This window comes from Amblyomma americanum, chromosome 6 (assembly GCF_052857255.1).
Source record: "Amblyomma americanum isolate KBUSLIRL-KWMA chromosome 6, ASM5285725v1, whole genome shotgun sequence".
Classification (NCBI taxonomy): domain Eukaryota; kingdom Metazoa; phylum Arthropoda; class Arachnida; order Ixodida; family Ixodidae; genus Amblyomma; species Amblyomma americanum.
In genome coordinates, this window is record NC_135502.1 from 163,943,950 (window position 1) to 163,960,182 (window position 16,233).

Consider the following 16,233-nt stretch of genomic DNA (forward strand, 5'->3'; position numbering starts at 1 on the left):
CGGAGTTTCTCCAACGCGGAGTTTCTCCAAAGCGGAGCTTCTCCAACGCGTAGTTTCTCCAACGGGGAGTTTCTCCAACACGGAGTTTCTCCAACGCAGAGTTTTCTCCAACACGGAGTTTCTCCAAAGCGGAGTTCGTCTAACGCGGACTATCTCCATCACGGCCTTTATCCAACATGGACTTTCTCCAACATGGTGTTTCTCCAACACGGAGGTTCTCCAAAACAGAGTTTCTCCAACACGGAATTTATCCAACCCGGAGTTTCTCCAACGCGGAATTTCTCCAACGGGGAGTTTCTCAAACGCGGAGTTTCTCCAACGCGGAGTTTCTCCAACGCGGAGTTTCTCCAAAGCGGAGTTTCTCCAACGCGGAGATTCTCCAACGCGGAGTTTCTCCAACACGCAGTTTCTCCAACACGGAGTTTCTCCAGCGCGGAGTTTCTCCTGCGCGGAGTTTCTCCAGCGCGGAGTTTCTCCAACGCGGAGTTTCTCCAAAGCGGAGCTTCTCCAACGCGTAGTTTCTCCAACGGGGAGTTTCTCAAACGCGGAGTTTCTCCAACGCGGAGTTTCTCCAAAGCGGAGTTTCTCCAACGCGGAGATTCTCCAACGCGGAGTTTCTCCAACACGGAGTTTCTCCAACGCAGAGTTTTCTCCAACACGGAGTTTCTCCAACGCGCAGTTTCTCTAACGCGAAGTTTCATCAACGAGGAGTTTCTCCAACGCGGAATTTCTCCAACGCGTAGTTTTTCTAACGCGGAGTTTCTCAAACGCCGAGTTTCTCCAACACGGAGTTTCTCCTGCGCGGAGTTTCTCCAGCGCGGAGTTTCTCCAACGCGGAGTTTCTCCAACGGGGAGTTTCTCAAACGCGGAGTTTCTCCAACGCGGAGTTTCTCCAAAGCGGAGTTTCTCCAACGCGGAGATTCTCCAACGCGGAGTTTCTCCAACACTGAGTTTCTCCAACACGGACTATCTCCATCTCGGCCTTAATCCAACATGGACTTTCTCCAACATGGTGTTTCTCCAACACGGAGGTTCTCCAACACAGAGTTTCTCCAACATGACTTTTTCCAACGCGGAGTTTCTCCAACGCGGAATTTCTCCAACGGGGAGTTTCTCAAACGCGGAGTTTCTCCAACGCGGAGTTTCTCCAAAGCGGAGTTTCTCCAACGCGGAGATTCTCCATCGCGGAGTTTCTCCAACACGCAGTTTCTCCAACACGGAGTTTCTCCAGCGCGGAGTTTCTCCAGCGCGGAGTTTCTCCTGCGCGGAGTTTCTCCAGCGCGGAGTTTCTCCAACGCGGAGTTTCTCCAAAGCGGAGCTTCTCCAACGCGTAGTTTCTCCAACGGGGTGTTTCTCAAACGCGGAGTTTCTCCAACGCGGAGTTTCTCCAAAGCGGAGTTTCTCCAACGCGGAGATTCTCCAACGCGGAGTTTCTCCAACACGGAGTTTCTCCAACGCAGAGTTTTCTCCAACACGGAGTTTCTCCAACGCGCAGTTTCTCTAACGCGAAGTTTCATCAACGAGGAGTTTCTCCAACGCGGAATTTCTCCAACGCGTAGTTTTTCTAACGCGGAGTTTCTCAAACGCGAATTTTCTCCAACGCGGAGTTTCTCCAATGCGGAGTTTCTACAACACAGAGTTTCTCCAACACGGAGTTTCTCTAACACGGAGTCTCTCCAACGCTGATTTTCTCCAACAAGGAGTTTCTCCAACACGGACTATCTCCATCACGGCCTTTATCCAACATGGACTTTCTCCAACATGGTGTTTCTCCAACACGGAGGTTCTCCAACACAGAGTTTCTCCAACAGGAGTTTATCCAACGCGGAGTTTCTCCAACGCGGAATTTCATCAACGAGGAGTTTCTCCAACGCGGAGTTTCTCCAACGCGGAGTTTCTCCAACGCGGATTTTCTCCAACGCGCAGTTTCTCCAACACGGAGTTTATCCAACGCGGAGTTTCTCCAACGGGGAGTTTCTCAAACGCGGAGTTTCTAAAACACGGAGTTTCTCCAACGCGGAGATTCTCCAACGCGGAGTTTCTCTAAAGCGGAGTTTCTCCAACGCGGAGTTTCTCCAGCGCGGAGTTTCTCCAACGCGCAGTTTCTCTAACGCGAAGTTTCATCAACGCGGAGTTTTTCCAACGCGGAGTTTCTCCAACGTGGAATTTCTCCAACGCGGAGTATCTCCAACGAGGAGTTTCTCCAACACGAAGTTTCTCTAACACGGAGTTTCTCCAGCGCGTAGTTTGTCCAACACGGAGTTCTGCAACGCGGAGTGTCTCCAACGCGGAGTTTCTCTAAACCGGAGTTTCTCCAACGCGGAGTTTCACCAACGTGGAATTTCTCCAACGCGTAGTTTTTCCAACGCGGAGTTTCTCAAACGCCGAGTTTCTCCAACACGGAGTCTCTCCTGCGCGGAGTTTCTCCAGCGCGGAGTTTCTCCAACGCGGAGTTTCTCCAAAGCGGAGCTTCTCCAACGCGTAGTTTCTCCAACGGGGAGTTTCTCCAACACGGAGTTTCTCCAACGCAGAGTTTTCTCCAACACTGAGTTTCTCCAAAGCGGAGTTTCTCCAACGCGGAGATTCTCCAACGCGGAGTTTCTCCAACACGGAGTTCGTCCAACACGGACTATCTCCATCACGGCCTTTATCCAACATGGACTTTCTCCAACATGGTGTTTCTCCAACACGGAGGTTCTCCAACACAGAGTTTCTCCAACACGGAATTTATCCAACCCGGAGTTTCTCCAACGCGGAATTTCTCCAACGGGGAGTTTCTCAAACGCGGAGTTTCTCCAACGCGGAGTTTCTCTAACGCGGAGTTTCTCCAAAGCGGAGTTTCTCCAACGCGGAGATTCTCCAACGCGGAGTTTCTCCAACACGCAGTTTCTCCAACACGGAGTTTCTCCAGCGCGGAGTTTCTCCTGCGCGGAGTTTCTCCAGCGCGGAGTTTCTCCAACGCGGAGTTTCTCCAAAGCGGAGCTTCTCCAACGCGTAGTTTCTCCAACGGGGATTTTCTCAAACGCGGAGTTTCTCCAACGCGGAGTTTCTCCAAAGCGGAGTTTCTCCAACGCGGAGATTCTCCAACGCGGAGTTTCTCCAACACTGAGTTTCTCCAACACGGACTATCTCCATCACGGCCTTAATCCAACATGGACTTTCTCCAACATGGTGTTTCTCCAACACGGAGGTTCTCCAACACAGAGTTTCTCCAACATGACTTTTTCCAACGCGGAGTTTCTCCAACGCGGAATTTCTCCAACGGGGAGTTTCTCAAACGCGGAGTTTCTCCAACGCGGAGTTTCTCCAAAGCGGAGTTTCTCCAACGCGGAGATTCTCCATCGCGGAGTTTCTCCAACACGCAGTTTCTCCAACACGGAGTTTCTCCAGCGCGGAGTTTCTCCTGCGCGGAGTTTCTCCAGCGCGGAGTTTCTCCAACGCGGAGTTTCTCCAAAGCGGAGCTTCTCCAACGCGTAGTTTCTCCAACGGGGTGTTTCCCAAACGCGGAGTTTCTCCAACGCGGAGATTCTCCAACGCGGAGTTTCTCCAACACTGAGTTTCTCCAACACGGACTATCTCCATCACGGCCTTTATCCAACATGGACTTTCTCCAACAGGGTGTTTCTCCAACACGGAGGTTCTCCAACACAGAGTTTCTCCAACATGAGTTTATCCAACGCGGAGTTTCTCCAACGCGGAATTTCTCCAACGGGGAGTTTCTCAAACGCGGAGTTTCTCCAACGCGGAGTTTCTCCAACGCGGAGTTTCTCCAAAGCGGAGTTTCTCCAACGCGGAGATTCTCCATCGCGGAGTTTCTCCAACACGCAGTTTCTCCAACACGGAGTTTCTCCAGCGCGGAGTTTCTCCAGCGCGGAGTTTCTCCTGCGCGGAGTTTCTCCAGCGCGGAGTTTCTCCAGCGCGGAGTTTCTCCAACGCGGAGTTTCTCCAAAGCGGAGCTTCTCCAACGCGTAGTTTCTCCAACGGGGAGTTTCTCAAACGCGGAGTTTCTCCAACGCGGAGTTTCTCCAAAGCGGAGTTTCTCCAACGCGGAGATTCTCCAACGCGGAGTTTCTCCAACACGGAGTTTCTCCAACGCAGAGTTTTCTCCAACACGGAGTTTCTCCAACGCGCAGTTTCTCTAATGCGAAGTTTCATCAACGAGGAGTTTCTCCAACGCGGAATTTCTCCAACGCGTAGTTTTTCTAACGCGGAGTTTCTCAAACGCGAATTTTCTCCAACGCGGAGTTACTCCAATGCGGAGTTTCTACAACACAGAGTTTCTCCAACACGGAGTTTCTCTAACACGGAGTCTCTGCAACAATGATTTTCTCCAACAAGGAGTTTCTCCAACACGGACTATCTCCATCACGGCCTTTATCCAACATGGACTTTCTCCAACATGGTGTTTCTCCAACACGGAGGTTCTCCAACACAGAGTTTCTCCAACACGGAGTTTATCCAACGCGGAGTTTCTCCAACGCGGAATTTCTCCAACGGGGAGTTTCTCAAACGCGGAGTTTCTCCAACGCGGAGTTTCTCCAACGCGGAGTTTCTCCAACGCGGATTTTCTCCAACGCGCAGTTTCTCCAACACGGAGTTTATCCAACGCGGAGTTTCTCCAACGGGGAGTTTCTCAAACGCGGAGTTTCTAAAACACGGAGTTTCTCCAAAGCGGAGATTCTCCAACGCGGAGTTTCTCTAAAGCGGAGTTTCTCCAACGCGGAGTTTCTCCAGCGCGGAGTTTCTCCGGCGCGGAGTTTCTCCAGCGCGGAGTTTCTCCAACGCGCAGTTTCTCTAACGCGAAGTTTCATCAACGCGGAGTTTCTCCAAAGCGGAGCTTCTCCAACGCGTAGTTTCTCCAACGGGGAGTTTCTCAAACGCGGAGTTTCTCCAACGCGGAGTTTCTCCAAAGCGGAGTTTCTCCAACGCGGAGATTCTCCAACGCGGAGTTTCTCCAACACGGAGTTTCTCCAACGCAGAGTTTTCTCCAACACGGAGTTTCTCCAACGCGCAGTTTCTCTAACGCGAAGTTTCATCAACAAGGAGTTTCTCCAACGCGGAATTTCTACAACGCGTTTCTAACGCGGAGTTTCTCAAACGCGAATTTTCTCCAACGCGGAGTTTCTCCAATGCGGAGTTTCTACAACACAGAGTTTTTCCAACACGGAGTTTCTCTAACACGGAGTCTCTGCAACACTGATTTTCTCCAACAAGGAGTTTCTCCAACACGGACTATCTCCATCACGGCCTTTATCCAACATGGACTTTCTCCAACATGGTGTTTCTCCAACACGGAGGTTCTCCAACACAGAGTTTCTACAACACGGAGTTTATCCAACGCGGAGTTTCTCCAACGCGGAATTTCTCCAACGGGGAGTTTCTCAAACGCGGAGTTTCTCCAACGCGGAGTTTCTCCAACGCGGAGTTTCTCCAACGCGGATTTTCTCCAACGCGCAGTTTCTCCAACACGGAGTTTATCCAACGCGGAGTTTCTCCAACGGGGAGTTTCTCAAATGCGGAGTTTCTAAAACACGGAGTTTCTCCAAAGCGGAGATTCTCCAACGCGGAGTTTCTCTAAAGCGGAGTTTCTCCAACGCGGAGTTTCTCCAGCGCGGAGTTTCTCCGGCGCGGAGTTTCTCCAGCGCGGAGTTTCTCCAACGCGCAATTTCTCTAACGCGAAGTTTCATCAACGCGGAATTTTTCCAACGCGGAGTTTCTCCAACGTGGAATTTCTCCAACGCGGAGTATCTCCAACGAGGAGTTTCTCCAACACGAAGTTTCTCTAACACGGAGTTTCTCCAGCGCGTAGTTTGTCCAACACGGAGTTCTGCAACGCGGAGTGTCTCCAACGCGGAGTTTCTCTAAACCGGAGTTTCTCCAACGCGGAGTTTCACCAACGTGGAATTTCTCCAACGCGTAGTTTTTCCAACGCGGAGTTTCTCAAACGCCGAGTTTCTCCAACACGGAGTTTCTCCTGCGCGGAGTTTCTCCAGCGCGGAGTTTCTCCAACGCGGAGTTTCTCCAAAGCGGAGCTTCTCCAACGCGTAGTTTCTCCAACGGGGAGTTTCTCCAACACGGAGTTTCTCCAACGCAGAGTTTTCTCCAACACGGAGTTTCTCCAAAGCGGAGTTTCTCCAACGCGGAGATTCTCCAACGCGGAGTTTCTCCAACACGGAGTTCGTCTAACGCGGACTATCTCCATCACGGCCTTTATCCAACATGGACTTTCTCCAACATGGTGTTTCTCCAACACGGAGGTTCTCCAAAACAGAGTTTCTCCAACACGGAATTTATCCAACCCGGAGTTTCTCCAACGCGGAATTTCTCCAACGGGGAGTTTCTCAAACGCGGAGTTTCTCCAACGCGGAGTTTCTCCAACGCGGAGTTTCTCCAAAGCGGAGTTTCTCCAACGCGGAGATTCTCCAACGCGGAGTTTCTCCAACACGCAGTTTCTCCAACACGGAGTTTCTCCAGCGCGGAGTTTCTCCTGCGCGGAGTTTCTCCAGCGCGGAGTTTCTCCAACGCGGAGTTTCTCCAAAGCGGAGCTTCTCCAACGCGTAGTTTCTCCAACGGGGAGTTTCTCAAACGCGGAGTTTCTCCAACGCGGAGTTTCTCCAAAGCGGAGTTTCTCCAACGCGGAGATTCTCCAACGCGGAGTTTCTCCTACACGGAGTTTCTCCAACGCAGAGTTTTCTCCAACACGGAGTTTCTCCAACGCGCAGTTTCTCTAACGCGAAGTTTCATCAACCAGGAGTTTCTCCAACGCGGAACTTCTCCAACGCGTAGTTTTTCTAACGCGGAGTTTCTCAAACGCCGAGTTTCTCCAACACGGAGTTTCTCCTGCGCGGAGTTTCTCCAGCGCGGAGTTTCTCCAACGCGGAGTTTCTCCAACGGGGAGTTTCTCAAACGCGGAGTTTCTCCAACGCGGAGTTTCTCCAAAGCGGAGTTTCTCCAACGCGGAGATTCTCCAACGCGGAGTTTCTCCAACACTGAGTTTCTCCAACACGGACTATCTCCATCACGGCCTTAATCCAACATGGACTTTCTCCAACATGGTGTTTCTCCAACACGGAGGTTCTCCAACACAGAGTTTCTCCAACATGACTTTTTCCAACGCGGAGTTTCTCCAACGCGGAATTTCTCCAACGGGGAGTTTCTCAAACGCGGAGTTTCTCCAACGCGGAGTTTCTCCAAAGCGGAGTTTCTCCAACGCGGAGATTCTCCATCGCGGAGTTTCTCCAACACGCAGTTTCTCCAACACGGAGTTTCTCCAGCGCGGAGTTTCTCCAGCGCGGAGTTTCTCCTGCGCGGAGTTTCTCCAGCGCGGAGTTTCTCCAACGCGGAGTTTCTCCAAAGCGGAGCTTCTCCAACGCGTAGTTTCTCCAACGGGGTGTTTCTCAAACGCGGAGTTTCTCCAACGCGGAGTTTCTCCAAAGCGGAGTTTCTCCAACGCGGAGATTCTCCAACGCGGAGTTTCTCCAACACGGAGTTTCTCCAACGCAGAGTTTTCTCCAACACGGAGTTTCTCCAACGCGCAGTTTCTCTAACGCGAAGTTTCATCAACGAGGAGTTTCTCCAACGCGGAATTTCTCCAACGCGTAGTTTTTCTAACGCGGAGTTTCTCAAACGCGAATTTTCTCCAACGCGGAGTTTCTCCAATGCGGAGTTTCTACAACACAGAGTTTCTCCAACACGGAGTTTCTCTAACACGCAGTCTCTCCAACGCTGATTTCCTCCAACAAGGAGTTTCTCCAACACGGACTATCTCCATCACGGCCTTTATCCAACATGGACTTTCTCCAACATGGTGTTTCTTCAACACGGACGTTCTCCAACACAGAGTTTCTCCAACACGGAGTTTATCCAACGCGGAGTTTCTCCAACGCGGAATTTCTCCAACGGGGAGTTTCTCAAACGCGGAGTTTCTCCAACGCGGAGTTTCTCCAACGCGGAGTTTCTCCAACGCGGATTTTCTCCAACGCGCAGTTTCCCAACACTGAGTTTCTCCAACACGGAGTTTATCCAACGCTGAGTTTCTCCAACGGGGAGTTTCTCAAACGCGGAGTTTCTAAAACACGGAGTTTCTCCAAAGCGGAGATTCTCCAACGCGGAGTTTCTCTAAAGCGGAGTTTCTCCAACGCGGAGTTTCTCCAGCGCGGAGTTTCTCCAGCGCGGAGTTTCCCCAGCGCGGAGTTTCTCCAACGTGGAGTTTTCTCCAACGCGGAGTTTCTCCAACGCGCAGTTTCTCTAACGCGAAGTTTCATCAACGCGGAGTTTCTCCAACGCGGAGTTTCTCCAACGTGGAGTTTCTCCAACCCCTAGTTTCTCCAACGCGTAGTTTCTCCAACGCGCAGTTTCTCCAACGCGGAGTTTCTCCAACGCGGAGTTTCTCCAACGCGGAGTTTCTCCAACACGGAGTTTCTCTAACACTGAGTTTCTCCATCACAGAGTTTCTCCAACACGGAGTTTCTCTAACGGGGAGTATCTCAAACGCGGATTTTCCCCAACGCGGAGTTTCTCCAACGCGGAGTTTCTCCAGCGCGGAGTTTATCCAGCGCGGGGTTTCCCCAGCGCGGAGTTTCTCCAGCGCGGAGTTCCTCCAACGCGCAGTTTCTCTAACGCGGAGTTTCTCCAACGCGGAGATTCTCCATCGTGGAGTTTTCTCCAACGCGGAGTTTCTCCAACGCGCAGTTTCTCTAACGCGAAGTTTCATCAACGCGGAGTTTCTCCAACGCGGAGTTTCTCCAACGTGGAGTTTCTCCAACCCCTAGTATCTCCAACGAGGAGTTTCTCCAACACAAAGTTTCTCTAACACGGAGTTTCTCCAGCGCGTAGTTTGTCCAACACGGAGTTTCTGCAACGCGGAGTGTCTCCAACGCGGAGTTTTCTCCAACGCGGAGTTTCTCCAACGCGCGGTTTCTCTAACGCGAAGTTTCATCAACGCAGAGTTTCTCCAACGCGGAATTTCTCCAACGCGTAGTTTCTCCAACGCGGAGTTTCTCCAACGCGGAGTTTCTCCAAAGCGGAGTTTCTCGAACACGGAGTTTCTCTAACACTGAGTTTCTCCATCACAGAGTTTCTCCAACACGGAGTTTCTCTAACGGAGTTTCTCCAACACTGATTTTCTCCAACAAGGAGTTTCTCCAACACGGACAATGTCCATCAAGGACTTTATCCAACACGGACTTTCTTCAACACGGAGTTTCTCCAACACGGATAATCTCCAACACGGAGTTTCTCCAACACGGAGTTTATCAAACGCGGAGTTTCTCTAACGCGGAATTTCTCCAACGGGGAGTTTCTCAAACGTGGAGTTTCTCCAACGCGGAGTTTCTCCAACGCGGAGTTTCTCCAAAGCGGAGTTTCTCCAACGCGTAGATTCTCCAACGCGGAGTTTCTCCAACACGCAGTTTCTTCAACACGGAGTTTCTCCAACGCGGAGTTTCTCCAACGTGGAGTTTCTCCAACCCCTAGTATCTCCAACGAGGAGTTTCTCCAACACAAAGTTTCTCTAACACGGAGTTTCTCCAGCGCGTAGTTTGTCCAACACGGAGTTTCTGCAACGCGGAGTGTCTCCAACGCGGAGTTTTCTCCAACGCGGAGTTTCTCCAACGCGCGGTTTCTCTAACGCGAAGTTTCATCAACGCAGAGTTTCTCCAACGCGGAATTTCTCCAACGCGTAGTTTCTCCAACGCGGAGTTTCTCCAACGCGGAGTTTCTCCAAAGCGGAGTTTCTCGAACACGGAGTTTCTCTAACACTGAGTTTCTCCATCACAGAGTTTCTCCAACACGGAGTTTCTCTAACGGAGTTTCTCCAACACTGATTTTCTCCAACAAGGAGTTTCTCCAACACGGACTATGTCCATCAAGGACTTTATCCAACACGGACTTTCTTCAACACGGAGTTTCTCCAACACGGATAATCTCCAACACGGAGTTTCTCCAACACGGAGTTTATCAAACGCGGAGTTTCTCTAACGCGGAATTTCTCCAACGGGGAGTTTCTCAAACGTGGAGTTTCTCCAACGCGGAGTTTCTCCAACGCGGAGTTTCTCCAAAGCGGAGTTTCTCCAACGCGGAGATTCTCCAACGCGGAGTTTCTCCAACACGCAGTTTCTTCAACACGGAGTTTCTCCAGCGCGGAGTTTCTCCAACCCGGAGTTTTCTCCAACGCGGAGTTTCTCCAACGCGTAGTTTCTCTAACGCGGAGTTTCTCCAACGCGGAGTTTCTTCAACACGGAGTTTCACCAACATGGAGTTTCTCCAACACGGAGTTTCGCTAACACGGAGTTTCTCCAACGCGGAGTTTCTCCAACGCAGAGTTTCTCCAACGCGGAGTATCTGAAACGCGGATTTTCCCCAACGCGGAGTTTCTCCAACGCGGAGTTTCTCCAGCGCGGAGTTTATCCAGCGCGGGGTTTCCCCAGCGCGGAGTTTCTCCAGCGCGGAGTTCCTCCAACGCGCAGTTTCTCTAACGCGGAGTTTCTCCAACGCGGAGATTCTCCAACGAGGAGTTTCTCCAACACAAAGTTTCTCTAACACGGAGTTTCTCCAGCGCGTAGTTTGTCCAACACGGAGTTTCTGCAACGCGGAGTGTCTCCAACGCGGAGTTTTCTCCAACGCGCAGTTTCTCTAACGCGAAGTTTCATCAACGCGGAGTTTCTCCAACGCGGAATTTCTCCAACGCGTAGTTTCTCCAACGCGGAGATTCTCAAACGTGGATTTTCCCCAACGCGGAGTTTCTCCAAAGCGGAGTTTCTCCAGCGCGGAGTTTATCCAGCGCGGGGTTTCTCCAGCGCGGAGTTTCTCCAGCGCGGAGTTTCTCCAACACGGAGATTCTCCAACGCGGAGTTTCTCCAACGCGGAGTTTCTCCAACCCCTAGTTTCTCCAACGCGTATTTTTTCCAACGCGCAGTTTCTCCAACGCGGAGTTTCTCCAACGCGGAGTTTCTGCAATGCGGAGTTTCACCAACTCGGAGTTTCTCTAACACTGAGTTTCTCCAACACAGAGTTTCTCCAACACGGAGTTTCTCTAACACGGAGTTTCTCCAACACTGATTTTCTCCAACAAGGAGTTTCTCCAACACGGACTATCTCCATCACGGACTTTATCCAACACGGACTTTCTCCAACACGGAGTTTCTCCAACACGGATAATCTCCAACACGGAGTTTCTCCAACACGGAGTTTATCCAACGCGGAGTTTCTCCAACGCGGAATTTCTCCAACGGGGAGTTTCTCAAACGCGGAGTTTCTCCAACGCGGATTTTCTCCAACGCGGAGTTTCTCCAAAGCGGAGTTTCTCCAACGCGGAGATTCTCCAACGCGGAGTTTCTCCAACACGCAGTTTCTTCAACACGGAGTTTCTCCAGCGCGGAGTTTCTCCAACCCGTAGTTTTCTCCAACGCGGAGTTTTTCCAACGCGTAGTTTCTCTAACGCGGAGTTTCTCCAACGCGGAGTTTCTTCAAACGGAGTTTCACCAACATGGAGTTTCTCCAACACGGAGTTTCGCTAACACGGAGTTTCTCCAACGCGGAGTTTCTCCAACGCAGAGTTTCTCCAACGCGGAGTATCTCAAACGCGGATTTTCCCCAACGCGGAGTTTCTACAACGCGGAGTTTCTCCAGCGCGGAGTTTATCCAGCGCGGGGTTTCCCCAGCGCGGAGTTTCTCCAGCGCGGAGTTCCTCCAACGCGCAGTTTCTCTAACGCGGAGTTTCTTCAACGCGGAGATTCTCCAACGTGGAATTTCTCCAACGCGGAGTATCTCCAACGAGGAGTTTCTCCAACACAAAGTTTCTCTAACACGGAGTTTCTCCAGCGCGTAGTTTGTCCAACACGGAGTTTCTGCAACGCGGAGTGTCTCCAACGCGGAGTTTTCTCCAACGCGGAGTTTCTCCAACGCGCAGTTTCTCTAACGCGAAGTTTCATCAACGCGGAGTTTCTCCAACGCGGAATTTCTCCAACGCGTAGTTTCTCCAACGCGGAGATTCTCAAACGTGGATTTTCCCCAACGCGAAGTTTCTCCAAAGCGGAGTTTCTCCAGCGCGGAGTTTATCCAGCGCGGGGTTTCTCCAGCGCGGAGTTTCTCCAGCGCGGAGTTTCTCCAACACGGAGATTCTCCAACGCGGAGTTTCTCCAACGCGGAGTTTCTCCAACCCCTAGTTTCTCCAACGCGTATTTTTTCCAACGCGCAGTTTCTCCAACGCGGAGTTTCTCCAACGCGGAGTTTCTGCAATGCGGAGTTTCACCAACTCGGACTTTCTCTAACACTGAGTTTCTCCAACACAGAGTTTCTCCAACACGGAGTTTCTCTAACACGGAGTTTCTCCAACACTGATTTTCTCCAACAAGGAGTTTCTCCAACACGGACTATCTCCATCACGGACTTTATCCAACACGGACTTTCTCCAACACGGAGTTTCTCCAACACGGATGATCTCCAACACGAAGTTTGTCCAACACGGAGTTTATCCAACGCGGAGTTTCTCCAACGCGGAATTTCTCCAACGGGGAGTTTTTCAATCGCGGAGTTTCTCCAACGCGGAGTTTCTCCAAAGCGGAGTTTCTCCAACGCGGAGATTCTCCAACGCGGAGTTTCTCCAACACGCCGTTTCTTCAACACGGAGTTTCTCCAGCGCGGAGCCTCTCCAACCCGGAGTTTTCTCCAACGCGGAGTTTGTCCAACGCGTAGTTTCTCTAACGCGGAGTTTCTCCAACGCGGAGTTTCTTCAACACGGAGTTTCACCAACATGGAGTTTCTCCAACGCGGAGTTTCTCCAACGCAGAGTTTCTCCAACGCGGAGTATCTCAAACGCGGATTTTCCCCAACGCGGAGTTTCTCCAACGCGGAGTTTCTCCAGCGCGGAGTTTATCCAGCACGGGGTTTCCCCAGCGCGGAGTTTCTCCAGCGCGGAGTCCCTCCAACGCGCAGTTTCTCTAACGCGGAGTTTTTCCAACGCGGAGTTTCTCCAACGTGGAATTTCTCCAACGCGGAGTATCTCCAACGAGGAGTTTCTCCAACACGAAGTTTCTCTAACACGGAGTTTCTCCAGCGCGTAGTTTGTCCAACACGGAGTTTCTGCAACGCGGAGTGTCTCCAACGCGGAGTTTCTCTAAACCGGAGTTTCTCCAACGCGGAGTTTCACCAACGTAGAATTTCTCCAACGCGTAGTTTTTCCAACGCGGAGTTTCTCAAACGCCGAGTTTCTCCAACACGGAGTTTCTCCTGCGCGGAGTTTCTCCAGCACGGAGTTTCTCCAACGCGAGTTTCTCCAAAGCGTAGCTTCTCCAACACGTAGTTTCTCCAACGGGGAGTTTCTCAAACGCGGAGTTTCTCCAACGCGGAGTTTCTCCAAAGCGGAGTTTCTCCAACGCGGAGATTCTCCAACGCGGAGTTTCTCCAACACGGAGTTTCTCCAACACGGACTATCTTCATCACGGCCTTTATCCAACATAGACTTTCTCCAACATGGTGTTTCTCCAACACGGAGGTTCTCCAACACAGAGTTTCTCCAACACGGAGTTTATCCAACGCGGAGTTTCTCCAACGCGGAATTTCTCCAACGGGGAGTTTCTCAAACGCGGAGTTTCTCCAACGCGGAGTTTGTCCAACGCGGAGTTTCTCCAAAGCGGAGTTTCTCCAACGCGGAGATTCTCCGACGCGGAGTTTCTCCAACACGCAGTTTCTCCAACACGGAGTTTCTCCAGCGCGGAGTTTCTCCTGCGCGGAGTTTCTCCAGCGCGGAGTTTCTCCAACGCGGACTTTCTCCAAAGCGGAGCTTCTCCAACGCGTAGTTTCTCCAACGGGGAGTTTCTCAAACGCGGAGTTTCTCCAACGCGGAGTTTCTCCAAAGCGGAGTTTCTCCAACGCGGAGTTTCTCCAAAGCGGAGTTTCTCCAACGCGGAGATTCTCCAACGCGGAGTTTCTCCAACACGGAGTTTCTCCAACGCAGAGTTTTCTCCAACACGGAGTTTCTCCAACGCGCAGTTTCTCTAACGCGAAATTTCATCAACGAGGAGTTTCTCCAACGCGGAATTACTCCAACGCGTAGTTTTTCTAACGCGGAGTTTCTCAAACGCGAATTTTCTCCAACGCGGAGATTCTCCAACGCGGAGTTTCTCCAACACGGAGTTTCTCCAACGCAGAGTTTTCTCCAACACGGAGTTTCTCCAACGCGCAGTTTCTCTAACGCGAAGTTTCATCAACGAGGAGTTTCTCCAACGCGGAATTTCTCCAACGCGTAGTTTTTCTAACGCGGAGTTTCTCAAACGCGAATTTTCTCCAACGCGGAGTTTCTCCAATGCGGAGTTTCTCCAACGCGGAGATTCTCCAACGCGGAGTTTCTCCAACACGCAGTTTCTCCAACACGGAGTTTCTCCAGCGCGGAGTTTCTCCTGCGCGGAGTTTCTCCAGCGCGGAGTTTCTCCAACCCGGAGTTTTCTCCAACGCGGAGTTTCTCCAAAGCGGAGCTTCTCCAACGCGTAGTTTCTAAAACGCGGAGTTTCTCGAACACGGAGTTTCTCCAACGCAGAGTTTTCTCCAACACGGAGTTTCTCCAACGCGCAGTTTCTCTAACGCGAAGTTTCATCAACGCGGAGTTTCTCCAACGCGGAATTTCTCCAACGCGTAGTTTTTCTAACGCGGAGTTTCTCAAACGCGAATTTTCTCCAACGCGGAGTTTCTCCAATGCGGAGTTTCTCCAACACGGAGTTTCTCCAACATGAAGTTTCTCCAGTGCGGAGTTTCTGCAAAGCAGAGTTTCTCCAACGCGGATTTTCTCCAACGCGCAGTTTCTCCAACACTGAGTTTCTCCAACACGGAGTTTATCCAACGCGGAGTTTCTCCAACGGGGAGTTTCTCAAACGCGGAGTTTCTAAAACACGGAGTTTCTCCAAAGCGGAGATTCTCCAACGCGGAGTTTCTCTAAAGCGGAGTTTCTCCAACGCGGAGTTTCTCCAGCGCGGAGTTTCTCCAGCGCGGAGTTTCTCCAACGTGGAGTTTTCTCCAACGCGGAGTTTCTCCAACGCGCAGTTTCTCTAACGCGAAGTTTCATCAACACGGAGTTTCTCCGACGCGGAATTTCTCCAACGCGTAGTTTCTCCAACGCGGAGATTCTCAAACGTGGATTTTCCCCAACGCGGAGTTTCTCCAACGCGGAGTTTATCCAGCGCGGAGTATATCCAGCGCGGGGTTTCTCCAGCGCGGAGTTTCTCCAGCGCGGAGTTTCTCCAACACGGAGTTTCTCCAGTGCGGAGTTTCTCCAACGCGGAGTTTCTCCAACCCCTAGTTTCTCCAACGCGTAGTTTCTCCAACGCGCAGTTTCTCCAACGCGGAGTTTCTCCAACGCGGAGTTTCTCCAACACGGAATTTCTCTAACGGAGTTTCTCCAACACTGATTTTCTCCAACAAGGAGTTTCTCCAACACGAACTATGTCCATCACGGACTTTATCCAACACGGACTTTCTTCAACACGGAGTTTCTCCAACACGGATAATCTCCAACACGGAGTTTCTCCAACACGGAGTTTATCCAACGCGGAGTTTCTCCAACGCGGAATTTCTCCAACGCGGAGTTTCTCCAACCCGAAGTTTTCTCCAACGCGGAGTTTCTCCAACGCGTAGTTTCTCTAACGCGGAGTTTCTCCAACGCGGAGTATCTCAAACGCGGATTTTCCCCAACCCGGAGTTTCTCCAACGCGGAGTTTCTCCAGCGCGGAGTTTATCTAGCGCGGGGTTTCCCCAGCGCGGAGTTTCTCCAGCGCGGAGTTCCTCCAACGCGCAGTTTCTCTAACGCGGAGTTTCTCCAACGCGGAGTTTCTCCAACGTGGAATTTCTCCAACGCGGAGTATCTCCAACGAGGAGTTTCTCCAACACGAAGTTTCTCTAACACGGAGTTTCTCCAGCGCGTAGTTTGTCCAACACGGAGTTTCTGCAACGCGGAGTGTCTCCAACGCGGAGTTTTCTCCAACGCGGAGTTTCTCCAACGCGCAGTTTCTCCAACACGGAGTTTCTCTAACGCGGAGTTTCTCCAAAGCGGAGCTTCTCCAACGCGTAGTTTCTCCAACGGGGAGTTTCTCAAACGCGGAGTTTCTCCAACGCGGAGTTTCTCCAAAGCGGAGTTTCTCCAACGCGGAGATTCTCCAACGCGGAGTTTCTCCAACACGGAGTTTCTCCAACGCAGAGTTTTCTCCAACACGGAGTTTCTCCAACGCGCAGTTTCTCAAACGCCGA